The 25,449-nt window shown below is 45.8% G+C and overlaps 1 protein-coding gene and 1 long non-coding RNA gene across 3 annotated transcripts in view; one reads left to right on the top strand and one right to left on the bottom strand.

Moving 5' to 3' along the window:
* ADARB2 (adenosine deaminase RNA specific B2 (inactive)) overlaps positions 1 to 25,449 on the bottom strand; it is a 467,604-nt gene that overhangs the window by 212,225 nt on the left and 229,930 nt on the right. The window lies entirely within an intron of this gene.
* On the top strand, positions 20,215 to 24,503 carry LOC139042500 (uncharacterized). Its single transcript, XR_011499270.1, has 4 exons — positions 20,215 to 20,325; positions 20,826 to 20,946; positions 22,041 to 22,210; positions 23,517 to 24,503. It is a non-coding gene; the product is annotated as an uncharacterized lncRNA (long non-coding RNA).

The raw sequence follows: 25,449 nt of genomic DNA, 5'->3' as shown, positions 1-25,449 counted from the left end.
GAAGGATCAATTCCTTTTCTGGAAAGGAGATTGCATCTCATGATCTCCTAGGTCAGAGTTTTATTCTAAACAATAGATTTTGCTGGAAAAAAATAAAACCAATCAAAACTAAAAAAAAAATCTCAAGAAAATAATTTTCCGGGCAACTGAAATAAAAAATAAATTTAGAAAGATGGAAGACTCAGCTTTGCTGTAGAAGATTAACAACCAAGAGGACTGATTAGGGCTGTGGAAATAAGCGATTATGATGAGGGATGCACCTATAAACCCAACGCTGGAGAGACCGTGAGCCAGTTAGGACGAGCAATCACAGCTTTGAGCTGACTTCTCCTGTCAGCCTCTCGTTCCGCATGCTGCCACTGTGAGGCTTCTTCCAGCTGGGGATGGAAGATACACTTCATTAACCCCACACTAAAAGCATCCCACTGCCTCTTGGGGGTCTCTGTTGTGCCTCTAACATATATATTTGTATCTGAATATCTGCAAGTCTTCAAAGGAAGAATGGCGATGTCTACATTTAAATTTCTTACAAATACTTGCCACCTGCAAAGCAGGCACTTTGGCTCCAACTTGCAGTTGCCACAAATCTTCTGGCAGTAATGAGTCGCTAAGTGAATGAGTAAAAAGTCCCACTGGGGAGGATGCCTTTGGAGTCTCACACAGACCCATATCTCTCCTGATTTAATCAAAAATCTGTGAAATTAAACTTCTTTGCTTTTTGCTATTAATCAAGTGCATATTTTTATTGATTACCGGAAGCAATGAAGAAAAGAAAGCCAAGAAGTCAGCCTCCTGCTCAAGAATGGACCGTGATTCTTCGTTGTCCAGTGTCCCCAAGAGAAGCTCCCTGACTCAAGGTTGAAGGTGCTCTGTGATGGACACTCTTCTCTCTCTGCTTTGATGTCCATCCTTTGCAGACTTGGTGCCTGGGTGCCAACGCTCACTGGCATTTCCACTGTCACTGTGTGTGCCCTTTTCTCCTCTGCAGGCTCACTCACTCTGTTCCTCATGCTTCCTCTATGCTCTGATTTTACTCCATGTTGTGGGATGAATTATGTCAACCCCCAGATTCAAATGTTGAAGTCCTAACCCCTGGCACCTGAGAGTGTATTTGGAGACAAGGTTTTTAAAGAAGTGATTAACTTACAACAGTGAAGACGTGGAAACACCTAAGTGTCCATAGATGGATGAAGGGACAGAGAAAACGTGGACTGCTTTCACACAGTGGACTATTACTCAGTCGTGAGAAAGAAAGGCATCCTGCTGTTTGTGACAACATGGATGGAGCTTGAGGGCATTATGCTGAGTGAAATAAGTCGGAGAAAGACAAATACTGCATGGTATCACTTAGATGTGGAACGTAAACAAACAAACAACCAAGCTCATAGAGACAGAGCACAGATTGGTGGTGGCCAGAGGTGGGAGGGGAGGTTTGAAATGGATGAAGGGGTCAAAAAGTACAAACTTCCGGTTATAAGATAAATAAGTCCTGGGGACACAATGTATAGCCTAGCGCCTACAGTTAATAATACTGTGCTGTGTATTTGAAAGTTGCTAAGAGTGTAGATCCTAAAAGTCCTGATCACAAGGAAAAAAATTAGTAACTATGTGGCAACAGATGTTAAACTAGACATATTGTGGTGACCATTTCACAATATATACAAATATCAAATAATTACATTATACACCTGAAACTAATATAGTGTATGTCAATTATATCTCAATTAAAAAATAAATTAAAAAAATTGAAAAACTGGAAGGAACCTACAATAAGGATGAGTGGGTTGGTTAAAGGGTGGATTCTGGAAGCAAGGTGCCTGGATTTGATTCCCAACTCTGCCACACGCTGTGTGACCATGAGCGGATTATATAGTCTGTGCCCCAATACAAATTTTAAAAAAGAGGTGATTAAATTAAAGTGAGGCTGTGAGGGTGGGCCCTTATCTGATACGACTGGTGTCCTTATTCGAAGAAGAAATTTAGACACAGAGAGATACCAGGGGTGTGGACACAGAGAAAAAATCATCCGTCTGCAAGCCCAGGAGAGAGAACTCACGAGAAACAGCCCTGCCACACCTCGATGGGGACGTCTAGCCTCCAGAACCTCTAGGAATAAATCCCTGCCTTTTGGGCCGCAGCCTCTGGAATCTGTTACAGCGGCCGGGGCTGACTGCTACACTCCAGGAAGAATGGACCGTCTTGAGCGCTCACCTCTGTGCTTTGTGGACAGTCTACCCACCACGGGTGTTGTTTGTGTGATCGCCTCCCGTCCACTGCCCGCGGAGGCACTTTCTGCGCTCAGTGTATTTGGCTGGTGGAATGACAGTGGCAGCTCATCTCTTGCCTTCCTGAAAAACCCAGTGGTCCTCTCCCGAGTCATGTCACAGCCACAGAGACACTTGTCTCTGTGCTCATGGAGCTTCAACGGGCAACAGCATCCTTGCCTTCTCATTCTCTGCCTCCCTCACTCTGGCAGCTGATAATCTATAAATACTTAAATGACTGGGGATCTCCTGCCTAAAAGAACCTTGTGGGGAAAGCTTCTGTCGAATGAAGAACCATCCAGCAGTGCACATAGTCCCCCCTTATGCACAGCTTCCAAAATTTAATACTATATTCCCTTAAAGTGGGACAGACCCAATAACCAATGGACTGAACACGAGAAAGGCAATTTTGTGTACAGTGTGCCCACAGGTTTTACGGCCAAATTTAAATGCTAATTTGAACATTATATATTCTTTTGTTTTTGATTATCTTTGCTAAGACAGAGAAAAGTGGTTATTTTTGACTCCACTGAATTAACTCCTTTAAAATCAGAATCCTCTGTGTGTCATGGACAGGGCAAAGAGGAAATCATCTGAGCAACAATTTTATACTTCAGACCTCAACAAAGAAATGCTGTATCCATGACATCATGAAAAATGCCTCAAAACCAAATTATTTCTGTGTCAGAGCTGCTCATTACAGCTCCAGCTTTCGTGGGCCATTTTCCGTTTCAAATCTCTCGTCCCATTGTCTTGATAAGTACACGTGTACTTGTCAGGTCCAACGTCCTGATGTTGGTTCAGAAAATATGGTCACTGTAATTATGGTTCTTCCCGGGGTGAGCAAATGGGAGCCAACTCATAATCCTTTTATCATGCAGCTGGAGGATTTATTTCTCACCAAATGAGAATGGAGAAATTTCAAGGGCAATTTATCCAATTCTTTCCCTGTGTATAATTTTTTAAAAGGAATTCTCCCTATGAGGAAAAAGTATGTTTTTAAGAGAGATTCTTTAAAGATATTGATCTCCCGTGCATTCCCTGGCCTCTGTTAGACTTTAAATAATTGTCCCAATTAAGCAACAAGATGAGTTTCTAAATCTTTTTTTCCTTGAAGCAGCAAAGGCGATTCTTAAGTTATTTTAATAATTATTTTGCCATTAGTTTTCTATTTTCCAAGGCAAAACTGTTAAGGTTTTCTTTCCGCTTTTCTGTCCCACGTCTCACGGCACTGTGCCTTTCTCCTTCTCTCTGCACTTGCCCTGCTCTCCAGGGCCCCAGGCAGCCGTGGCCCAGAGCTCACTGTGTCATCTCTTGGGCTCTGCTTGGTCAGCTCTCCAAGTTTTACGTTATCTGTTAGTATTTCACTTTGTGTTCCTGCAAAATCCATATGTTGAGATCTAACCCCCATGTGATGGTGTTAGGAGGTGGGGCCTTGGAGAGGAGATAGGTCATGAGGGTGGAGCCCCCATGAATGGATTACAAAATCCATTTGTAAAGTACACTTTATAAAAGAGACACAGAGAGCTCCCTGGTCCCTTCCATCACGTGAGGACACAGCGAGAAGATGCTGTCTATGAGCCAGGATGTGGGTTCTCACCAGACCTGGAAAGAGTGGTGCCCTCATCTTGGACTTCCAGCCTCCAGAACTGTGAAGAATAAAGTTTTGTTGTTGATAAGCTGCCCAGTCTATGGGGTTCTGTTACGGCAGCCCAAGTGCAACATCCAAGTGATCATTGCTTCTCACAGGAGCTGAGACGAACGTGAGGATGGGAGCCTCTGCGCCCTGCTCGGGCTGCGTCCTGGCTGAGGGGGCTCACGGTAATCATGGGGATTCACAGACTGGAAGGGTGGGATAGAGAATTACCCAGTTTGTCTGCCTGCGTGTATACATATGTGTTTATATACAAGTATGAACAAAATCACTTATAAATAGGAATATTATATAAAATGAGAGTAAAGTCGCAGCGCACCACTGCAGACTGCTGAGCTCTCTGTAAAAGGCCATTTGCAGAAGCCCTTGTCTGGACGAGCTCCCGGACCGCAGCCTGGAAACTGTTTTGAGGAAATCACCCTGGAGCTGCGTGTGTGGGAAACAGCTGGAGGCTGGCTGGGAGGCAGGGGGCACAGGGCAGGGTGGAGGCGCTCAGTTGGGGGTCTGAGGGAGGTCATGACCCAGGGGGCCTCTGGGGGTGGACGGGTGGGCCATCGAGAGGGACTCGTCCACCGACTAGTGATGAGTGGAGTTGGGCCTGGAGCTGACATCCCTCTCCTGACTTGAAGCAATGAGGCAGGGTGGGGGTGAGGCTCTGGGTCTTCAAGCGGAACTGGCAGATCTGGGACCTTGTTCACATGTTCGTGGCACCGTCGTTCCAGCGCTCCTCACAGCTAGCACGTGGGCGCTCCTCACTAACAGGGACCTGCCTCTGGCTCAGGGCCAGCTCAGGAAAGTTCAGTGTGAGAATTAACAAACGGGAAACACTGTGAGATGCTTGTGCTGGTTGGGGACACGGGTGACAGCCCCAGCAGGGTCCCATCGAAGGCAGTTAACCCAGGCTCAACAAATGTGCATATTCATATCGATGAGGAGCTATTTTATGTCTGACTAATGAAATGCCTTCGTTCCTTTCTAGTGTAGACCACAAACAAACATTTTGTTTTTTATAATAGGCCAAAACAACTTGGAGCTCCTGTGGCTGAAAGAATTTTTGGCACAGATCCACTTTAAATGCAACTTAAATAAATCGGACTTCATCAAAATTAAGAACTTGTGCTCTTTGAAACGCGCTTTGAAGAGAACGAAGAGACAAGCCACAGACAGGGAGACCATGTGCACAAATCGCATGTCCTGTGTAGGACCAGTGTCCAGAATATATAAAGTACCCTCCAACTCACTAACAATAAAACGAATAAGGCAATAGGAAATGGAGAAAGGATTTGCACAGACACTTGGTGAAGAAGAGATGGGGGGCATATAAATACGGGAGAAGAGGGTCAAGATCATGAGTCGTCAGAGAATGCAAATTAGACCCACTATGAGATCCTCTATGAGCCTATTGGAATAGTTAAAAGTATACACACAAACCTGACAGTCTCAAGTGCTGGCGAGGATGCAGACGGGCGGGAGCTTTCACACAGTGCTGGTACGAATCCAAAACAGCACAGCACTTTCCCAACGGGTTTAGTAGCTTTGTTATGAAGTTCCACATAGCTCTTCCCACGTGACTCGGCAACACTGTGCCTCGGTAATTACCCAGAGGACATGACGCTTTCACTCACACAGAAACCTGTGCGGGACTGTTTTCAGTGGCTTTACTCATCTTCACCCTGAACTGGACATGATTCAAATACGTTCCAGTCGGTGGGAGTGGATAAACGAACACCAGCACGTCACATGGTGGAACCCATCTCAGCGACAGAAAGGAAAGAGGTTGTGCTGAGTCTCTGCTTTGTGCTCAGCGACCGAAGCCGACTCAGAGGTGAGAGCGGGATGGTTCCATCTAGGACATTCTCAAACAGGCAAGATTATAGGGACAGGAGACAGAGCAGAAGCTGGGGTCAGGGGCAGGAATCGCCCACAAAGGGGCCTGAGGAAATGTTTCTGGGGGGATCAAGCTATTTTATATTCTGATGGTGCCTTGGAAGCTGTATGTGCTGTCAAAACTCATAGGACTGTGCACTGAACAGAGCGAATTGTACTGTACGTTAGTTACACCTCAATCAATCTGATTTTTAAAAAATTGGCTAAGACAGCAGCACGCTTCTTTTGGTTTGAAAATGTCAAAAAAGCACTTGAAGTCCCATCTCCCCACTGCACGCCTGCCTTCTCCCCGGTGAGAGGCAGCTCGAAGCAACCTGCAAGAGGACTCCTGCCTGTCATCTTGAACATTCGGTTTCTGTTGGGTCGAAGATTCCCCGCCCCACTCTTACAGCACTCTCAGGAGAACAGCGTCTGTGGGCTTAACAGGGAGGCCCAGGGGAAAACCCACAAAAACCATGGGTTTCTAGACATGAATGGAGAGGAGAGAGTGAGAAAACACATTCTTAATTTTTAAAGACAAGGAAGGAATGAGGACAGATCTGGGGGACATTATGCTGAGTGAAATAAGCCAGACACAAAAGGACCCATACTGTGCGATTCCACTCGCGTGAGGCCACCAGAGTCATCAGGTTCACAGAGACGGAAAGCAGGACGGGAGGCGTCAGGGGCCGGGGAGACGATGAAGAGTTAGTATTTAGCGCGGACAGAGCTTCAGTTCGGGAAGGTGAGAAAGTTCTGGAGATGACGGTGGCGATGGTTGCACAACCATGCGAATGTGCTTAATGCCCCGAACTACGCACTTAAACATGGTGGATGGTAAACTTTATGTTAGGTACGTATTTTAAAATGTATAAATAAATAAAAGAAAGAAAGGAAGAAAAAGGAATAGCCAACTGCGTCCGATGCAGGCTCCAGGGGACCAGCTCTCTCGTGCATGTTCTGACTTTCTAGAATGACATTTCAAGGGCTGCCTGAGGACCCCACACAGAAGCACAGTAAGGAGCCGGTGTTCCCTGTGTGCATGAGCGCTCTGAGCTTTCCCGCCAGGCCCGCCCTCTGAGCCGCGGCAACCTGCGGGGCCGGGATAGCAGCACCTGTGAGGGGTTGGGGCCTTTGTGTCTTGGCTGTGAGGCTTTTCTCCCGTTTCTGTGATGTGTAACCAGCTTCCCCGTAATCGTCAGTTTGGGGTCTTTAGTCACGAGGGTTTTAAGTGGGGCATCTGATGCGGCATTTTCTTCACCTTCGTCAAACCTCCCGGGGAAGACGGAAAAGACGACGAAGTTCAAATGCCTCCTCCAGTCTCAGGATCCCCCATCAGGGAGGGCAGCCACCACCTGTTGCTGGGCCAGGTGCAGAGGGAGGGTCGCAGTGGTCCTGGCAGGACCTGTCAACCTTGGAGCTTTGGTTTGACCTTCGCTCCCCGACCCCGGCCTGCTGGCTGGGGCCTAGCTCACAGCCCCTGAGGGAGCGGTGGTAGTTCTGCCTGAAGTGTGACCAGTGTTCTCTTTCACATGTTTTTGGCCGTCTTTGTGCTGATGAAAGCTGTTTGATCCACAAGCCCGGGCTAGAGGTCTTTCTCCTTAGGGTTTGGTCAGATTGAAAACCTAGAGAGTGCGGTTTACAGTGGAACTCACACTCACCCGGCTCTGTGGGCCGAGGGGGCAGCAAGTGCACAGATGGCAATGAGGGCGGGGGCAGGACTAGAACTGAATCTCTCACTCAGGTGAGCACAGGGGCCCCCTGCATCCTTCCACTGACTCAGGTGAGCACAGGGGCCAAGTGCAGCCTCCTGGTGACTCAGGTGAGTACAGCGGCCCCCTGCAGCCTCCTGAGGACTCAGGTGAGTACAGCGGCCCCCTGCAGCCTCCTGAGGACTCAGGTGAAGACAGCGGCCACCTGCAGCCTTCCACTGAGTTAGGTGAGCACAGGAGCCCCCTGCAGCCTCCCCGTGACTCAGGTGAGCACAGGGGAGCCACCTGCGGCCTCCTGGAGGTGGCCCTCTGTGCACTCAGGGAAGGGTGCCTGCAGGGCCACTCACAGGACTCCTGACCTCCTGTCGAGGTGTCTCTTAATTGCCACGCTCAGTGGCCCTCACATCTTGTGGGCTTCACAGAGAGCTGAGGTTAGATTCCTTATGTACAACTTGCTGCCAATGGCTTCAGGTGAGTGAGAAGAAGAATGTGAGACAGTCTTCTCCTCCCCTGAGGCCCATGTAGGTCAGGAAATTCTGGGTGGCCCGCAGAGACTGTCGTCCCAAGCAATTTGACACCGTTTTCCTCCAAGTGTTGACCACTGTGTAATCTCTTTCTAAACAGGTCGTGCGATCCTTTGAACACACCACAGGTGAACGAGACAGACTTCATTTACCTCTCTCGGAATCCCTGGGGGTGGCAGCTCGTCTTGCTGGTTAAGTTGATTTATCCAAGGTCACGCGGTGGACAGATCTGGGCCAGCCCATCCTCCATAGAGTGGCCACTCTCAGAGAACACGGGGCCGGCGGCGGGGAGGTTAAGCTGCAGGAAGGTATTTTCCTCAGGGCCGTGCCGTGGTGACAATTCCCATCCTTTGAATTCATTAGACTTTTCTGGCGTCATGTTCCTGGAAGGCCCAACATACATTTCAGATTTGTCTCTGGAGGAGAAGCACCTCCAACCATGAGGTGGCGCATCAGCCCTGTGGTCTGGGGACCCGGGTCTTTGGCACAGACTCGATTTTAACGCAAATTGGAACCCAACCCAGGAAGGACAAATTTAAGCCCAGTCCTTGAGTGTTGGGTACAGAATGGAGGAAGACTCTAAAGAGAGGAAGAGAGGAGGAGAAACGGGGGTTGTCGAGACACGTTTCAGTCTGCAGTTGTTGAAGGCTTGGCCTTGACTCCCTATTTCAAATCTATTTATGCGTTTCTCTCCCTCTCTGTCTCACTCCCATCCTTTCCTGCCATGCTGGATCCATTCTCATAAACCAGGAGAGCGCCTTCCTGGTTTATACCTACCATATAAAAGTTACCATCCTTTTTGTCTGCACCAGGCAGTCACTTTATGTGCATCTGTCTTTAACACTTTAAGTGCTTATCAATTTAGCTCTTGGCTACCGACGGGAGAGATGCACGATTCAGGGAGAGCATTTGTGTAGAAAGGCATTGCTGGTTTCAAGCTTCTGTTGCTTCTTCAAAGTAAGCATCTTTCTGATGGAACCAAAAGAAGAAAAAAATGCCGGGTTGGGTTTTTGAGAACTAATTAAGGACTGTAGCTTCATGAGAAAGAACTTTCTCCTCCCATTTCTCCTTCTCCATGCCTTGAAAATTAGACCAAGTTGGCAAGCACACCAGAAGCTGTTCCAACTGTGTTTTTGTTTGGGTTGTGTTGACATATTAAAGCCACATTGCTTCCATGGCTGGCACCGGAGCAAGACGGAGGTTTAAAGAGAGGGCGAAGTGACAAACACAGAAGGCACCGTGCCACCTCCGTGTGAGAATTAAGCCACTGCTGAAACAGTGCCCAGCAGAACCAACACACACTGGCTATTAACTGGTCAGCTTTGTTCCCGGGGGCAGAGAAAGCAAAAGTCAAAATGAATAATGTCAGCATTCCTGATAGAGTTCTGGCATGCTAAGCTTTGGGAAAAGAAAAGTAAATGTTTATGCTGGCGAATTGTAAAATTTTCTACTACTTCCTTTATTCCATCTTGTGCTTTTAAATAGAGCACATTAAGCTCACCAGGGGTAGCTGGCTCTGACACAGCGCTGTGTCCCTCTTCATGAAATGAAAGCAATCTGTCTGACGAGGACATTGAGGACCAGTAATTTACTACCTCAGCTGTAATTTTAAACGCTCCCCACTGCAGGAATTGAAGCTTTCTTTCCATAATTATAGTGGAATCAAAAGACTAGCACTGTAATGTACTGTGCCACCGTGCCAGCTATTTATAATAGTCACTTCCCAGCCAATATGTTTTTAATATGTCACCCAAGCAAGGGTGTTGGGATCAATTTTGTCCTTTTTTCCTTGGTTTTTCCCTCTAAAATAATATTGTCACTTGAAAATTAAAATATTTGTGAAACTGAAAAGCAAAAGAAAAAACAACACCAAGCAACCTTCAAGATAAAGTCAAACTCAGTTGCCTATTTAGTCTGTTACAGAATAACAGAGACCCCACATGGAACCTCGATGACCATCTAGAATCGAGGGGAAGTGAGGTCAGCGCTGAACCTCTCTCCAGGTCTACGGTGAGAGCTGCCTTCTGTCTTGGGGAAAATCCACACAGGGTGGAGCTTTGTCCAGCTCACTCACACCCATTAGTCTTGATGGAGCCACATTTCTGTGATTCTCTCACCGCATACAACATGCTTCTAGTATCCATATACTCTACCCAAATACTTTCAAGTGGGAAAGGTAGCAGGCAACTGGTGGTGGGACACCAGAGAGGTCTAAAGGGGCCCAAGAATAGTCAAGTGATCAAGGCCAGAAGACTCACTCCCACCAGAGTGGCAGCACTGCCCATCTGTTCTTGCCAAAGGACGAAGGGGGTCTTCCTTCTTCTGAACCAGAGCTTCAGCTCGTTTCCTTTTCACAAATGGAAGTGGCCACGTGTGTACCGTGAAGCTGACATTGAAACGAGCCAAGAGAATCATGGAAGATCAAAGCCCACGCTCAAGCGAAACACCTTTTATGCTTTCCTGAATGATTGAAGATGAAATCCACAAGAAGCCTACAAGATCGACTCCAGCCATTTTGTTATTTCCCAGACGGGAAGATGCATGCACAAAGTCACAGCGCTTGCCGGCGCTGCACAGCTGGGCTGCCGCACAGCGTGGACTAATGTCTTCTGATTGCAGCTCCGTGTTCTCTCACTGTGGCAACACGTTCTCGTTACTCAGTCTGGTAAGATTGCCCTCGAGGAGTTGGTAGTGGCCTCCAGCTGCACGCGTCTCCTCTCTTTCCTACAGAGTGTGCTGATGGTAGACACTGAGAGAGTCGTTTCTATTAGCGATGGGAACTGCAGGCTGGTTTAATTTGGGTGCTTCTACAGCAGAACAAATATACATAAGTGCCTCTTCGCTGCTGCTGTCGTGTACAACATGTTGTTAACTGCCTAAGGCTACTGAAGGCTGTGACCCTCCTTCTGTCGGCAAAATGCAGTTTTCGGATAACAGTAGTCGCATGTTGGCTTACGCCATCTTTATTCCTTTTCCTGATTTTGGAACTATTATTATTTGTTAGTATTCTGATCTTAGAATTTGTCTTAAAGAGTACACAAACTTTTGAAAACCATTAAATATTCCAGATTTCACTTAAGCTGTCTGATGGCAATGGCCAATTTTTAATACCACAATTTTACCTTTTTATACAAGTTAAATTTGGGGGCTTATTGAGAAGTCCCAAATGAGGAAAACCTCTAGAACAGATGGTGGAACAAGGAAGAGAGAATCAGGTGGGATAATAATTAGCTCAAGAATCTTAATATCAACTTATTGAATTGATGGTAGTTTTCTTAGTTGATGATTTATTCATTCCTATGTTTATCACATATTTTTAGAACAGCTTTATTGAGTTATAATTGATATGAAAAACTGGACATACTTAATGTATACGGTTTGATGAGTTTGGAGATGTGCACATAGCCTTGAAACCATCACCATAGTCAAGATAACAAACACACCACAATCAAGATAACAAACATATCTGTCACCTCCAAAGGTTTCCTCCTGCCCCTCCTTTTTTTTGGTGATAAGAACACTCACCATGAGATCTACTCTCTCAACAAGTTTTTGAGTGCACAGTACAGTATTGTGTAACTAGGACCATGTTGTACAGCAGATCTCTACAGCTTATTTATCTTGCATAACTGAAACTTTATATCCACTGAAGAACTCCTCATTTCCTCCTCCCCGCAGCCCCTGGCAACCACCATTTTACTCTATTTCTATAAGTTTGACTATTTCAGATGCCTCATATAAGTGGAATCATGCAGTATTTGTCTTTCTGAGACTGGGTCATTTCACTCAGCATAATGTCCTCAGGTTTACCCATGTTGTTACATACGGCAGGATTTATCTCTTTTTTAAGGTTGAATAATATTCATATATATATATGTATATATTTTCTTTCTTTATCCATCCATTTGTTGGTGGACATTTAGTTTCTGTATCTTGGCTATTGTGAATACTGTTGCAATAAACATCTTAAACTCTTCCAAAAAATTAGTGAAGAAGGAACACTTCCAAACTCATTTTATGAGGCCAGCATTACCCTGATACCAAAGCCAGATAAAGACACTACAAGAAAACTAAAATCCAATACCACTGATGAAGAGTGATGTGAAAATCCTCAATAAAATGCTAGTAAACTGAATTCAACAGCACATTGAAAGGATCATACACCGTGATCAAGTTGGATTTACCCATGGGATGCAAGGATGGTTTAAAATATGCAAATCAACAAATGTGATACACCACATTAACAGAATGAAGGGTAAAATCATACGATCATGTCAGTAGAAGCAGAAAAATTATACTACAAAAAAAGCATATTACCCTTTCATGATAAAAACTCTCAACAAACTAGGTATAGAAGGAAGTTCTACATAATAAAGGCCATATAAGAAGAGCTCACACATAATATCATACTCAATAGTGAAAAGCTGAAAGCTTTTCCTCTAATACCAGGAATAAGACAAGGATGCTCATTATTGCCACTTCTATTCAACATAGTACTTGAAATTCTAGATAGATCAATTAAGCAAGAAAAAAAAAATCCAAACTGGAAAAGAAGAAGTAAAATTGTCTCTGCAGATGACATGATCTTATATGTAAAGACTCCACGAAAAACTGTAGGAAGTTATAAATGAATTTAGTAAAGTTGTAGGATAAAAAAATCAACATATGAATATCAGTTGCATTTCTGTACAATAACAACAAACTAATCAAAAAGGAAATTAAGAAACAAATCCCATTTACATCACAAAGAATAAAATACTTAGGGGATAACCAAGGAAGTAGAAGACCTGTACACTGAAAACTACCAATCATTGATGAAAGAAATTAAAGAAGACACAAATAAATGGAAAGATATCCCATGTTCATGGATTGGAAGACTGAATTTTGCTAAGATGTCCACACTACCCAAAGTAATCTACAGATTCAATGCAATCCTTATCAAAATCCCAATGGCATTTTTACAGAAATTTAAAAATATCTTAACATTCATATGGAACGACAAAAACCCTCAAATAGCCAAAGCAATCTTGAGAAAGAACAACAAAGCTGGAGGCATCATACTTCCTGATTTCAAAATATACTACAAAGCTACAGTAATTAAAGCATTATGGTACTGGCATAAAAACATGGATAAAGACTGCTGGGACTGAACAGAGAGCCCAGAAATAAACCCACACGTTTATGGTCAACTGGCCTTTGACAAAGATGCCAAGAATACACAATGGAAAAAGAATGGTTTCTTCAATAAATAGTTTTTGGGAAAGTTGCCATTCACATCGAGCAGAATGAAATTGGACCCTTATCTCACACCATGTACAAGAGTCAATTCAAAATGGATTAAATATTTAAACATAAGACCTGAAGCCATAAAATTAGAAGAAAACATAGGGGAAAATCTTCATGATGTTGGGCTTGGCAACTATTTCTTGGATATGACACCAAAACCACAAGCAACAAAAGCAAAATTAAATAAGTAATACCACTTTTTAGGGGATTACATCAACTCAAAAAGCTTCTGTACAGCAAAGGAAATGATCAACGGAGTAAAAAGGCAATGTACAGAATGGGAGAAAATATTTGTAAACCACATGTATGATAAGGAGATGATACCCAAACTGTATAAGGAACTCCTACAACTCAATAGCGTAAAACCAAATAACTCAATTAAAACATGAGGAGAAAACTTGAAGAGATATTTTTGCAAAGAAGAAATACAAATGGCCAACAGATATATGAAAAGATGCTCACTGTCACTTAACCATCAGGTAAATGCAAATCAAAACTACAATGAGTTATCACCTCACAACTGTTGGAATGGCTATTAGCATAAAATCACAAGATACGTATTGGGAAGGATGTGGATAAATTGGGACCCAATTACTGTTGGTAAGAATGTAAAATGATGCCACTACTGGGGAAAACAGTATCGTGATTGCTCAAAAAACTAAAAATAGAATTACTATATGATCCAGCAATCCCACTTCTGTATTTCTATCCAGGAGAATTGAAATCAGGTTATTGAAGAGATACATGCAACCTCACGTTCATTGAAGCATTATTTACAATTATTTTAAAATAGCCTGCCATCTCTAAGGCACTGTGAGGTACTTCTGGGCGCAGAAAGATAAAGAACGTATTGCTGTTATTCTCAAGGCTCCTATAGTCTAGTAGAAAAGACATTAACTCTCCTAGCTGTAATAATAAATAGAAAATGGTCATATAAGAAAAGAACAGATAGAGTGCTGAGGAAGATCAAGGAAAGATTATTTTTAAAAGGGCTCAGTGATGAGGTGGATAAGCATAGAAAGGGGAGTAAATTTTGAACTTGTGGAATAAATACAACCAAATGAAAGGAAACAAACAAGTCTTGGAGACAAGAATGAATAGGACTTGCTTGGGGAATGAGAAGCTTAGTTTGGATGGAGCAAACGTTCTTCAAGCGGACACGGGGCGGGAACTTGAATGTCAGCCTGAGTAGCCTGCATTGGTCCAGGCAACAACAGAGAACCGCGGACTCTTAGCCCTGGAAGGCCCCTTGGAGGTGATCTAGCCTAACCCTCTTTCTGATGAGTAGATCATCTCGAGCTTCCCCAGCCACAGTCCATTTAGCAGGGCAGGTCCCATGAGCCACCAGCAAACCCATTTTTGCTTGTCTGCAGCAAAATAACTCAGGTACATCAACAATACAAGGACATTTGGAGGGCATTATGTCCTTATCTACTTTATCAAAACGTATGCTGATTACTCATATTCGAACTTCATACACACATCTTTCCAAGTCCAGCTATTAGAAATTATAAGCCAAAATATTGTTGACACGAATATGCATTGCTGTATGCTGTAGGAACTGTAGGGTTAACAAACGACATATCGCAAGATTGTTGAAAATGTTAAAGCTAAATGAACAGAACTTCATACTTAACAGAATGAAAAGTGGCAATTTAAAATCATGACTAACTCAAAATAACATGAAAAATATGTTCTTAACAAGTGTTCCTCTCACAAACTGCAGGAATCCCACTTATCTGTGTGTGCATATGTTTATAGGAGCTTTGTAGCAGCCAGGATTTACCGTAAACACACAATTTCAGTCTTTATTAACTCCAGAACACCAATTTTTAGTAAATTTTATGGCTTATGTGGTGGATCATGTGTAAATGATCTTTAGATGTAAATGCAGATAAAAATCTATGAACTTAATTGCTTGTAAGAACCAAAGAAAAGAGAAGCCATAAACACCCTCATGCTTCTTCGCAGCCCAGCACCCTGCTGCAGGATGATCCTGAAGGAGCGGTTTTTCAGTCTCCGAAGAATGTGAACTCACTATACCACAAGAGACTTCATTCCACAGTCAGAGCTCTCCAGAAAGGCTTTCTTTTATTATCGTAATCTGCCTTCTTGTATTATCTACCCACTGTCCTCCTGAAACTCCACAGGGCTGGCAGAACTCTATTCCTATGTGTCTTCATCTCTCAGGAGAAAACAAATTGCTCTTATTCTGCTTTTTGTTTTTTAGGGCGAGGTGGGATAAAACAAGATGCTATGTTTCCTTGTTAAACTTGACGTTGCTTGATTGTCTACATTATTGCAGCCTGATAAAATGTCTTTGCATTCCAATTGTAACGTCCACTACATTACCCACGCTTTTTAGACTCATGTGCCTTCACGAGTTTATGATCTATTTCCACATCTGAAAACATTGAGTAAGTCAGGGCCAAGGACAGCATTCTCCCTGTGAACGGTGATCTCTGGGTATGGTCATTTGAACAAAGCAGTAGTCTTTGGTTATGCTCATTTGGGTGAAAACAAATCAAGTTTATTTACGCTATAATTCAATACACACTTAACCATCTTGCCCTCAAAGAAAACAATTCAGTCTAAGAGTTCAACAAACATTGAACTTCTATCGCATAACACATTATGAGATCACCGGGATGAATAAGATACAGCATTTACACTCGAGATACTTCCTTTGATACTTCTTTGGAGAAAATGGATCAAACAGATCATTTTGAAACATTATGGTAAGTTCAATGGTAGGAGAATGCTTGGGGTAGCAAGGTGGGGGAGAAGGAGGCTATGATCATGACAACTTTCATGTGAACCTTTCCTAAAGGATTAGTAGGAATTCCCCAAACTCAGGGGAGAGGGGCAATCCAGATAAAGGGAATTGGATGAGCAAAGACTGAGCATCATGCAGCATGGTGTGTCAATGAGGCAGAAGAAGATCCGTATTGCTGGAGGGTCCCCTGTGGGCTGGGAGTCAGGGGGCACCAGATCAGGGAGAGTCTTGTTGGTCTTACTAGGGATTTTGGGTCATGTGAGGAAGGAAGACCAGTTGGAGGATGGAATAGCAAAGCAGGTGGGAAATGATGGCCGTGACTCCAATAGCCTCTTCACCTCGTAGTCTAGAAACATTTGAAGAGGAAATTAGTCTAGCATAGCTGCTTCTTGCAAATCTTCTTTTAAGTTTTAAGTACTTGTAAATGATCTATGGGATAATCTTTCCTAGAGTTTTCCCTGAGATTGATATTATGCCTACTGAGCTTTAGATTTTGGAATATGTCTTCAGCTTTATTTTAAAATCAGGAAATATTTGCTTAGTTCCAATACCTGGGGAGCTTGCCCATTCTTGGGGTAGAGGGAGAGCACTGCACACAGAAAGAAAGGTGTATTTGAAAATTTGGAGTTAGAGTTCACATTATTTTAGAGAACTAGAAAACCAATATGGCTGAAGTTGGGAAATGAGGAGAGGGCGTAAATGAAGACGGAGGAGACTGTGGAAGGCATGGCACACCGTTCTGAGGCTCCACAACCTTACCCCACGGGTAACTGGACACCACTGAAGAGCCATGGTCAGTTTTGTGCAGACAACTGGTTAGGGCCAGGGACAGGGGTTGGGAATGTGAGAAAGGATGAAGGACGTCAGGCTGGGGGTGGGAGCTACAGTCCTGGAGAGAATCGGAGGTTGTCAGCAATGAGGTGGAAGGACTGGGCAGAGCTGAGAGCTGTTTAGGGGTCTGGGTTACCCATACCAGGTGATGGTTAGGGACCTAGTAGGGATACACATGGTGTCTCAAAGCAGGCTCTGGAGCTAAATCTTGGGGGTTTGAATCCTAGTTCTACTGCATACTAACTCCATGACTGGGGAAATTCCCTATTCCCTTTGAGCCTCAGTTTCCTCAGCAGCAGAACAGGACCTTATATCCCCCATCTCACAGGTCTGTCATGAGGATTAAGTGAGTTCAAGTCCTTAGAACAACATCTGGAACAACATGAGTACTTAAATGACGCTCGCTGATATTAGATTTGGGGGTTGGGAAAGAGGTGTATCAAAGGGGATTCCCAGGGTCTTTGAGCAGCTGGGGAGATGGGGCTGCTGTGTGCCGGGAGTGAACTCTGGGAAGAGTAGTTCCGGGAAGAGTGGAGCTGACAAGCATCATTTCCAGTGTGGGAGACTGAGGAGAATTTACGTGAAAACGTCAGATAGGTGGAATCTTCAAGGATCAGTAGAATCAGCCAAGTAAGGAGTGGGGAAGGGTTCCAGGCAGAGGGAAGGGTGTTTCTAGAAGGCAGAGGTGAGGGAGTGAGACATATTTGGGACCCTATAAAAGATAGTCAGTCTGAACCACAGAGTGGGTTGTGGGGGACTGTAGAGAATGGAGTGGGTAGGACAAAGAAGAAGTGGGGGAGCAGAGCACCCCATGGAGCTTCACGTGACAGGATGGACAGGGCGGTGCCCTTTACGCCAAAGTGGAGGGAGCTTTGCTGAAGTATTTTGAGTGGGGACAGTTAGATTTGCACCTTAAATAATCATTTGTCACCAGGGTTAGCCTTTTGTCATTTGTCGCCATTTGTCATCTGGGTGAGAAATGATGGAGACTCGAATTAAGGTGGTGCAACTGGGGCTGGAAAGGAGTTGAGATGTATTAAAGAAGTAAAAACTTATAGGATTTGTTGACTTGAAATATGGAATAAAGGGAGAGAGAGGTTCAGGACTGGACAGTTTGGGTGGATTCTGGTAGTATTCACCAGCATGAAAAATGCAAAAATAGAAGCAAATCTGTGGCGAGGGGAAGATGGTGAATTCAGTTTCAGAGCTTTGACATGCCTGTGGGTCGTCCAGGTGGAAACAGTTGGTTGGATAATTTATGGGAGTCGGAGAAACCTGGGTGACACGGAGTGCAGCCTCTCGCCATTGGATCCTAGCGTCGAGTCCTACGAAGTTCTGATGTTCTGTTGGCAGCCTGTTTACGTTTTTGTTAGCATCTCAAGCTGGCTTCCCTACAGTCTTTGTGTGTGTGCCCCATTGCATCGGTCTTTCCTCCTGGGGATTAGTAAGTACCTTCCCCACTGATAATTTGCTCTCATACCTTGAACTCTGAGCATCACTGTGCAAGTTCCAGGGGACACAGGGTCTAAAACATGGCCACTGCTCTCCAGGAGGTGACGGTTAAGGGAGGGAGGACCTAGATGCTAACTGACCAGAAGCTGAAGCCCAGGGAGTAATTTTCTGAGGGAAGTGTGTGTGTGAAGACAACAGGGCACAGAGCCAGGGTGGCCAAGCTTACACCGGAGGTCAGGGAGGTCCACAGAGACTGAGCAGGTCAGGGAGGATGGGAGGAGAAGAGGAGATGGCAGAATTAGGGACCTGAAGGACGCATTCAGAGAGAACAGGAGGCATGGCGGAAGGAGTGGCTGAAGAAATATGACGACACTGGATGGGCTGTGCGAATTGTGAGGAAACTGATGCAACATGCTCTCATCCACGTCCCAGGCACCTGGAAGAGTCAGCGCTTGGCAGGCCCAGTGACCACTGGCCGAGTGAAGTTGTCTGTTGGGGGAGAAAGGTCTGGGGTGGGGATGTCTCCCTCATGCCCAGCACGCAGGTGGGGAGGGTGGCAAGGGAGGAGAGGGGCTTCCTCAGGTGGGTGGGTGGAGGTGAATGCCTTTGCAGAGGTAAGGAATGTCTGTTCAGAAAGCTGGATTTGCTGGGTATGTCCAACGGCAATGAGTTGGGAAGCCAAGGAAGGGAGAGCTTCAGAAAGACAAGAGTGATCAGTCGTGTCATGGGTCACAGAGTCGGGGACACACTGAGCATGGAACAAGTCCACTGGCTTGGGCAGCGCGGAGACCACTGGCTGCCCTGGAGGGAGCAATTCTGCACTTCAACTGTGCAGCCTGACAAATAAATGACAAGCAATAGGATATAGTGGAGTATATGAGGAAGCCATTTGGCGTAAACCTAATTTGGCCTGACTTGGTTTTTTCAAAAGGGCCTGACGTGGCCATTGAGCGTGCATTTGCTATGTCCCAAAGACAAGAATGAATGGCCTTGAGATAAAGATGCAACTTCCCTCACATTGGCATTTCCTTAAGGATAAGCATCTTTCCTCAGGGTAGGAGTTGATGGCTGTGCTCACTGTGACCACCCAGCTTGAGACAACAGACCAGCTACCCTGTTGTGTCCACTGAGCGAGCAGACCTAGTACAAGCTGTGTCCATCAATCGCGCTGTGCCTACAGAGTAGTCTCGAGACTATTGTAAAAGGGACATCTCAATCCTATGTGAAACATGCTCTTTGAGGGTATATAACCACTCTATACACCCCACCTCTTTGGTGTCCTTCTTTGGGGAAGGTAGGCCCCGGGCTATATGGTCCTCACATTTAGCTCAGAATGAACTCACCCCAATTTTCATTTCTGGATTGGTTATCGTCTGTGTGTCCCTGTCCCTCCATGATGGCAGATTCTCTTGCAAGCAGGGACCCCGTTTCCTTATGCTGTGTCCCTATTAGGTGCTGGCTCCTACCACATGGTCTGTCAGTATGTGAGGGGTAAATGAATGGATATGCGTATTTTAAAAAAACAGTAGGAAGCAATCAATCCTCCCAAGGGATACTGGGGGTGGGATGCAGCCGAGAACTCGGACTCCGTGAATGTTTTATGCTTGACAGATATTTGCATAAATTTGGAACTGAAGTTGGAAGAGATGGGGCTGACCAGTGGAAAGGAAAGTGTATAAATCAATTAACCTTCTGTGTTTGTGCATTATCTCAAGATGGAGAGGCCACTGGGAATGAGTTGCAGAAATGCCTCCAGGGGGTGGCCAAGGTGGTAATCACACGCATTTGCTGGGAAAAGAGAATGGTGTCTATTCAGTGCAGAACACAGACTTTTTCTCCTCAAATCTGGGTGAAAAGCCTTTTGTCTTGGAGGCAGTTAAACACGACCGTGAGAAAATTCTCAACTGCCTGGAGAACAGTGGAAAAACGGCATTTCCAACAAAAGAAACATATTCTGAAGGTGAGAGATTGTTCAAGAGAAACCTCTGACAAAGGCGGACACCCTCTGGAGGGGAGAGAGGGAGAGAGACAGAGAGACAGAGACAGAGACAGAGAGACAGAGGGAGACGGGGGTGGGGGGTTAGTCAGATTGGACCAGAAAGCTCTGTACTGGGCGGGTGAGGGCGGGGTGGGGCGAGGGTCAAGGGTCAGCACAAGGAAAGCCGCAGTGAGGGCAGCGAGGGCCCAGATGGGGATGGCCCAATGGAAGCGGGCTGGAGCCTCTGGACAGGGAGGCTGGGAGGACCGGAGAGCCCCCTGCGGGAGGCGGTCCCCAGGCCCCAGGCTGCCCCTCTGCTGGGCTGCACTCGCCTCAGAGGAGGGCCCTTCCAGCAGGGAGCCTCCGGTGCTGCCCAGCCACCACACAGGAGAGAGCTCCAGCCTGGGCCCTGGGCGGTCTTCGGGGTCCTGCATAGTGAAGGCCTCCTGAAGCTCCAGCTCTTACATTCGGGGGGAATTCAGTGCTCCTGAAGGAGGCCTGAAGAGTCTGACTGACAGCCCAGGAGACCGAGGCCCTGGAACACGCCTGGCAAGTGGTTATTGCTCCTGCTTCCATGGAAACGCACGGGATTGGGGAGACAAGGTAAGGGCTTCAAAGACAGCCTTCTTTTTATAACTTCCCAACCTTACCCTCTTCCGTCTGACCGCTGTTCCCATGGCAACCGGATTAGAAAGGCCACCAGCAGCCCAACTCTTATTTGCACAGTGGATTTCGCCAAGTATGAGGGGCGCCTGGCTCACCCCGGGTGGGGAGGGTGCCCTCCATGTGCACACCCCCGAGGCCGCGGATAGAAACCACCAGAAGGTTCCTGGACCATGGCCCTCTGTGGCATAAATGAAGCTTCAGTGCTGTGTCCAGCTGAGGATCCATGACTGTGTCGGCCATGTTAAGTTCACAATCAGCAGACGACTTAGAGCCCACGGTAATTTCCTTTTTTAACAATCAGAGATAAGAGTATTGGGCGGCCTGTGGGTTGAAGAGTAGTGATCTTGGAGCAAATCATGGCAGTTCTCCCCAGAATGCTCCCCCGGCACATGGGCCAACAGCCAAAAGCACCCTTAGTGCTTCTTGAGGATACACGGCACCTCAAGATGCGTCTGCCTCTTTTATTCACCAAGTGCATGCACTTGGGACAACCACGCTTCTGCAAACCTGGTTTTCTCCTCTGATCCACAGGGCTAATTATCTTTCCTTATTGGCTAGGCTGTTACACTGATCATGTGATGATGCTCCTAAAACCAACGAAAAGTAGCACACCCCTATGGGGGTTACCGTCTTTTAAATAGTCATACGTAGACCACGTGTGCATCTCTTTGCCAATGAGAGGGACGATGTTTAATTTTCAAAGAACTTCTTCTTTGCTGCTATTATCCTTAGACTCAAATGCAGACTAGAGCCCTATGTTAATTTTATGCTAGTTTTAAATCTAGTTTGGGATTTGTATGGGACACAAATGTCTTGGAGAAGCTGAAGACAGGTATGGACCTTCTCCCCAGGAAGTTTGCACAGGTGCATCCACTGCGCTTTCATCCACTGGAAGCGGCTGCCAGCTCTGCAGCCCGTCTGAGGGAAGAGCCCCGCCATTAGAGGGTTGTAAAGTGGCACGTGCCGGACAGCATTATGCCCAAGTAAACTTGTTACTATGTGTGTTCAATTTCTCTGTCTGTTACATGAAGAACCTCCATTCAACAGACATTCAGAAAACCTTCACTGAGCCTATGAGTAAAGACCTGGGAGACGCAAAGATGAATAAGCTTCCAATGACCCGACGGGGTCTGCACTCCAGTCATACATGAACCCTGCTCCCCTCTGACCAACTCTGAGATACTGGGCAATGTTGTATCAGGTGTGTGACACTTACTTTTAACATTATCATTTTCATTTTCTCAGTAAAACTCTGAGCTACACAGACAACATGGTTGTAGCCCAGGAAGCAATGCCACCAACCTCAGATCGAGATGCCACTTCAGTTTCTCCTCCTGACTTTGGACGCAGGGCGCAAAGGCCCTAATGGCCCTGCGTCAGCAGAGTTATGAGAATCTCTCCATCGTCTGTTCTCTGCTTTCTAAGTAGCTTTGTACCCTGGGTCCAAGTGTTAAATTCGCAGGGTGAAAATGTCACATGTCTGTACACTGATGTAGTTTGAAGGGTTTCAACTTCACAATATGATGAGGAGCGTGGTCACTAGCTGGGAGCCCTGATTCCCACCGTGTTGGGTGTCAGACCTGCGGGCACTAAACGGGGACCCTCTGAGGGACAAGAGGACTGTGAACAGATGAGACCCAGGCTGAGGGATCCAACAGCCAGTAGAACTGTCCCCAAGGACAGGCCAGGGGTCTAAGAGGCAGTGCCCGAGGTGGGAGGTCTGGGAGCCTTTGCCCCGTGGATGTGGTGGCATGTCAGCCTCTTGGCTGCAGGAAAATCTGTCTGAATTGACCAGAACTCCAGTTAGTAGCTGGGGGTACAGAGCGCAAGTCTTATAGCAGGAGTTACGCAGGAGGCTGGGACCCCATTCGGAGGCACTGGGCTCAGGCAAGGATCTGGGATACAGACCAGAACCCAGCAATCTACCTGCCACGTGGAGGCTGGGCAGAGGTCCTGATGTTTGAGGGGTGTGCTGGAATCTCTGCAGCGGCCGATCCCCCATGACACACGGGATAGGAACTGGGGACGACAGTGCCTTTCAAAGCCTCCTCCTGGGAGACGGGGCTCCTCGTACACAGTCAGGCTGGGTCTGTGTTGGCTCAGGGCCTGGGGAGCTCACAGATTTGGGGATGGAGAGCTGGGAACAGGCAGGGTAGATGGGTCACACAGCCTCGATTACAACAGAAACCCTATTCCCGAGAGAGCACGGCGTGCTGGCATGAGCACTGGATCCAGGCTCCACTTCTGTCTCCGCCACCGGTCGTCTGAGGTGGGACAGATGACCACTGCCTTCGGCCTGCCAGTGAGAAGCACAACCCTGCCCTGCCTGAGAGGACGATGTGGGGATTGAAAAGGAGGACCGGTGTGCAATCCAGTGCATACGACTATTTTTAGGGAGCGTAGGGTTGACTGTAGGAACATTTATTTTGGTGGACAAAGTTTATACCCAATATCTCCCACCTGGCTCTCACTCCCGTCTTACACCCAGCTTTTCTCTGCCGTCACAGCCCAGAATCGTCCACAGCCCTGCGGGCCTGCCCTGTGAGAACACTGCACGGTGACCCCAAACTCTGAAATGATCTGCGCGCCTGGCTGCGTGGCTGTCTCAGACGGTCACAGATAACCACCTGGCATGGGCAAGCCAGTTCTACTTCCAGGGCCTCAGTTTGTGCAGCTGTGAAATGAGAGTTAAAACACGTGCCTTCCTAATGACAGAATCCCAGCGTGACACACAACAGAGAACTCTGCTGGGACTGTACACCCTTGAGAAGAGAATATCCAGAAGGGGCGATGCCTTGATTCAACAAAATAAGCGTCTAACAAAGAAACACAATTGCTTGATGGTTGCTAAGATCCACACTGGTGCAGAGCTGCCGGGGTTCAAACCCTGGCTTTCCCCTACTAGCTTTGTGACGTGCTTAACCTCTGCAAGTGTTACCTGTGTCCTCCTACATAAGTGTGAGAATACTTAATGCTGCCGAATTGTACACTTAAAAATGGTTAAAATGGTAAATTTTATGTTATGTATTTTTTACAATTAAACACACACACACACACACACACACGAAGCTCTCTGTGATGTCCTTGTTCCATGCATTAAAGGGAACGGTGAGGGCTTGACCCCGTCAGTCTCGCCCCTGTGGAAGCTCACGCCCACCCTCTTCAATCTGGGTTCCAGGCTTCTCTTGAGACGCTGCTATACGTTTTTCCCTATAAATAGCAAGTTCAGAAAATTGTAACACCGTCAAAATTTCCTTTATACTTTGACTGCAAGGAAGCCCAGAGCTAACTGTGTATGCAGCTCAACTTCTAAACTGTATGTCTATGTTCTAACTTACGACTGAATTTAACTTTCTATTTTATCCTGTTTCTGGACGTGATTTCACGTGTTTCTTTTTCTGTTCTTTTACACTGTGAGCATTCTAACAACTGACTCCCATATTCTTGTAAACTGTGGTGGGCTAATTATTTTAACAAAATACGTCTTTGAACCTATAGTATGCCTTTTTATTTCTCTCTTATTTTCTTTTTTTCTAAAAGTCTTACAGGATTTAAGTTATAGACTCAAAGGATGCTAAAAGGAAAACCCAAGAAAAACAATAAATTTCAAAATGGCCTCTTCCAAGAAAATTTTACAGTTATTTTGCCCTAGCTACACAAATATTTGCAGAAAACAATACTTAGTTCTCTAGTAAGCAAATCACTTTCAACAGCGTTTTGCTTGAGAAGAAACAAAGATCTCTTTGGAAAACTCAGTGATCTCTTTGTCCCTTCCATCAGAAGACATCATTTTTTTGTTCTCTCAATGGTGCTTTTCCACGATAACATCCAGAAAGTCAGTTTGACCGTTATGTGATGTCAACAAAATTCTTAAAAACGGGGCCCTTTTTCCATCCCCAAAGTGGAACAACTAATGAAAAAATTAAACGAACCAGACAGCTGTGGGTTGGCTGAGTGTGGCTTTGCTCTTTTGAATTGTTGGTGACTCTTAATAACCCCTTGTTGTCATTGATGTCCGGGAGCTGGGCGCACCCTCTATCGTGGCCTTTCCTCGAGAGACATTAGCATTCTCGTGTTTCAGACGGTAGAAAATACAAGAGCTACTGTAACTGATGTCCCTTCCTCAAGTTAGAGCTGAGCTTTTTATGAACATTTCAACTTTCACTGTATTTACAAACCCACGGGGTTGGAATTGCTTACCCCTCCAGTTTCAAATATGACACGGAGGGAACTTAAATGAAAACATCCCTTCTTACTCCCCTGGGTGTCAGAGATTCTTCTTGTACAGAACGAGAGAGTCCTCCTCTCGTTTATTGACGACGCAGATGCACATGGAAGCCACTCCTGGTCTGGATCTCCCCGTTTATTTTGGCTTCCTATTCCTACACCCTATATTTCTTGTTTAACAAATTGCTCTTGATGTGACGTATTCACAATAAG

Source organism: Equus asinus, chromosome 29 (genome assembly GCF_041296235.1).
Source record: "Equus asinus isolate D_3611 breed Donkey chromosome 29, EquAss-T2T_v2, whole genome shotgun sequence".
In the NCBI taxonomy this organism is placed as follows: domain Eukaryota; kingdom Metazoa; phylum Chordata; class Mammalia; order Perissodactyla; family Equidae; genus Equus; species Equus asinus.
Note: the sequence above shows the minus strand (reverse complement) of the source record. Positions and strands in the feature narration are given on the sequence as shown.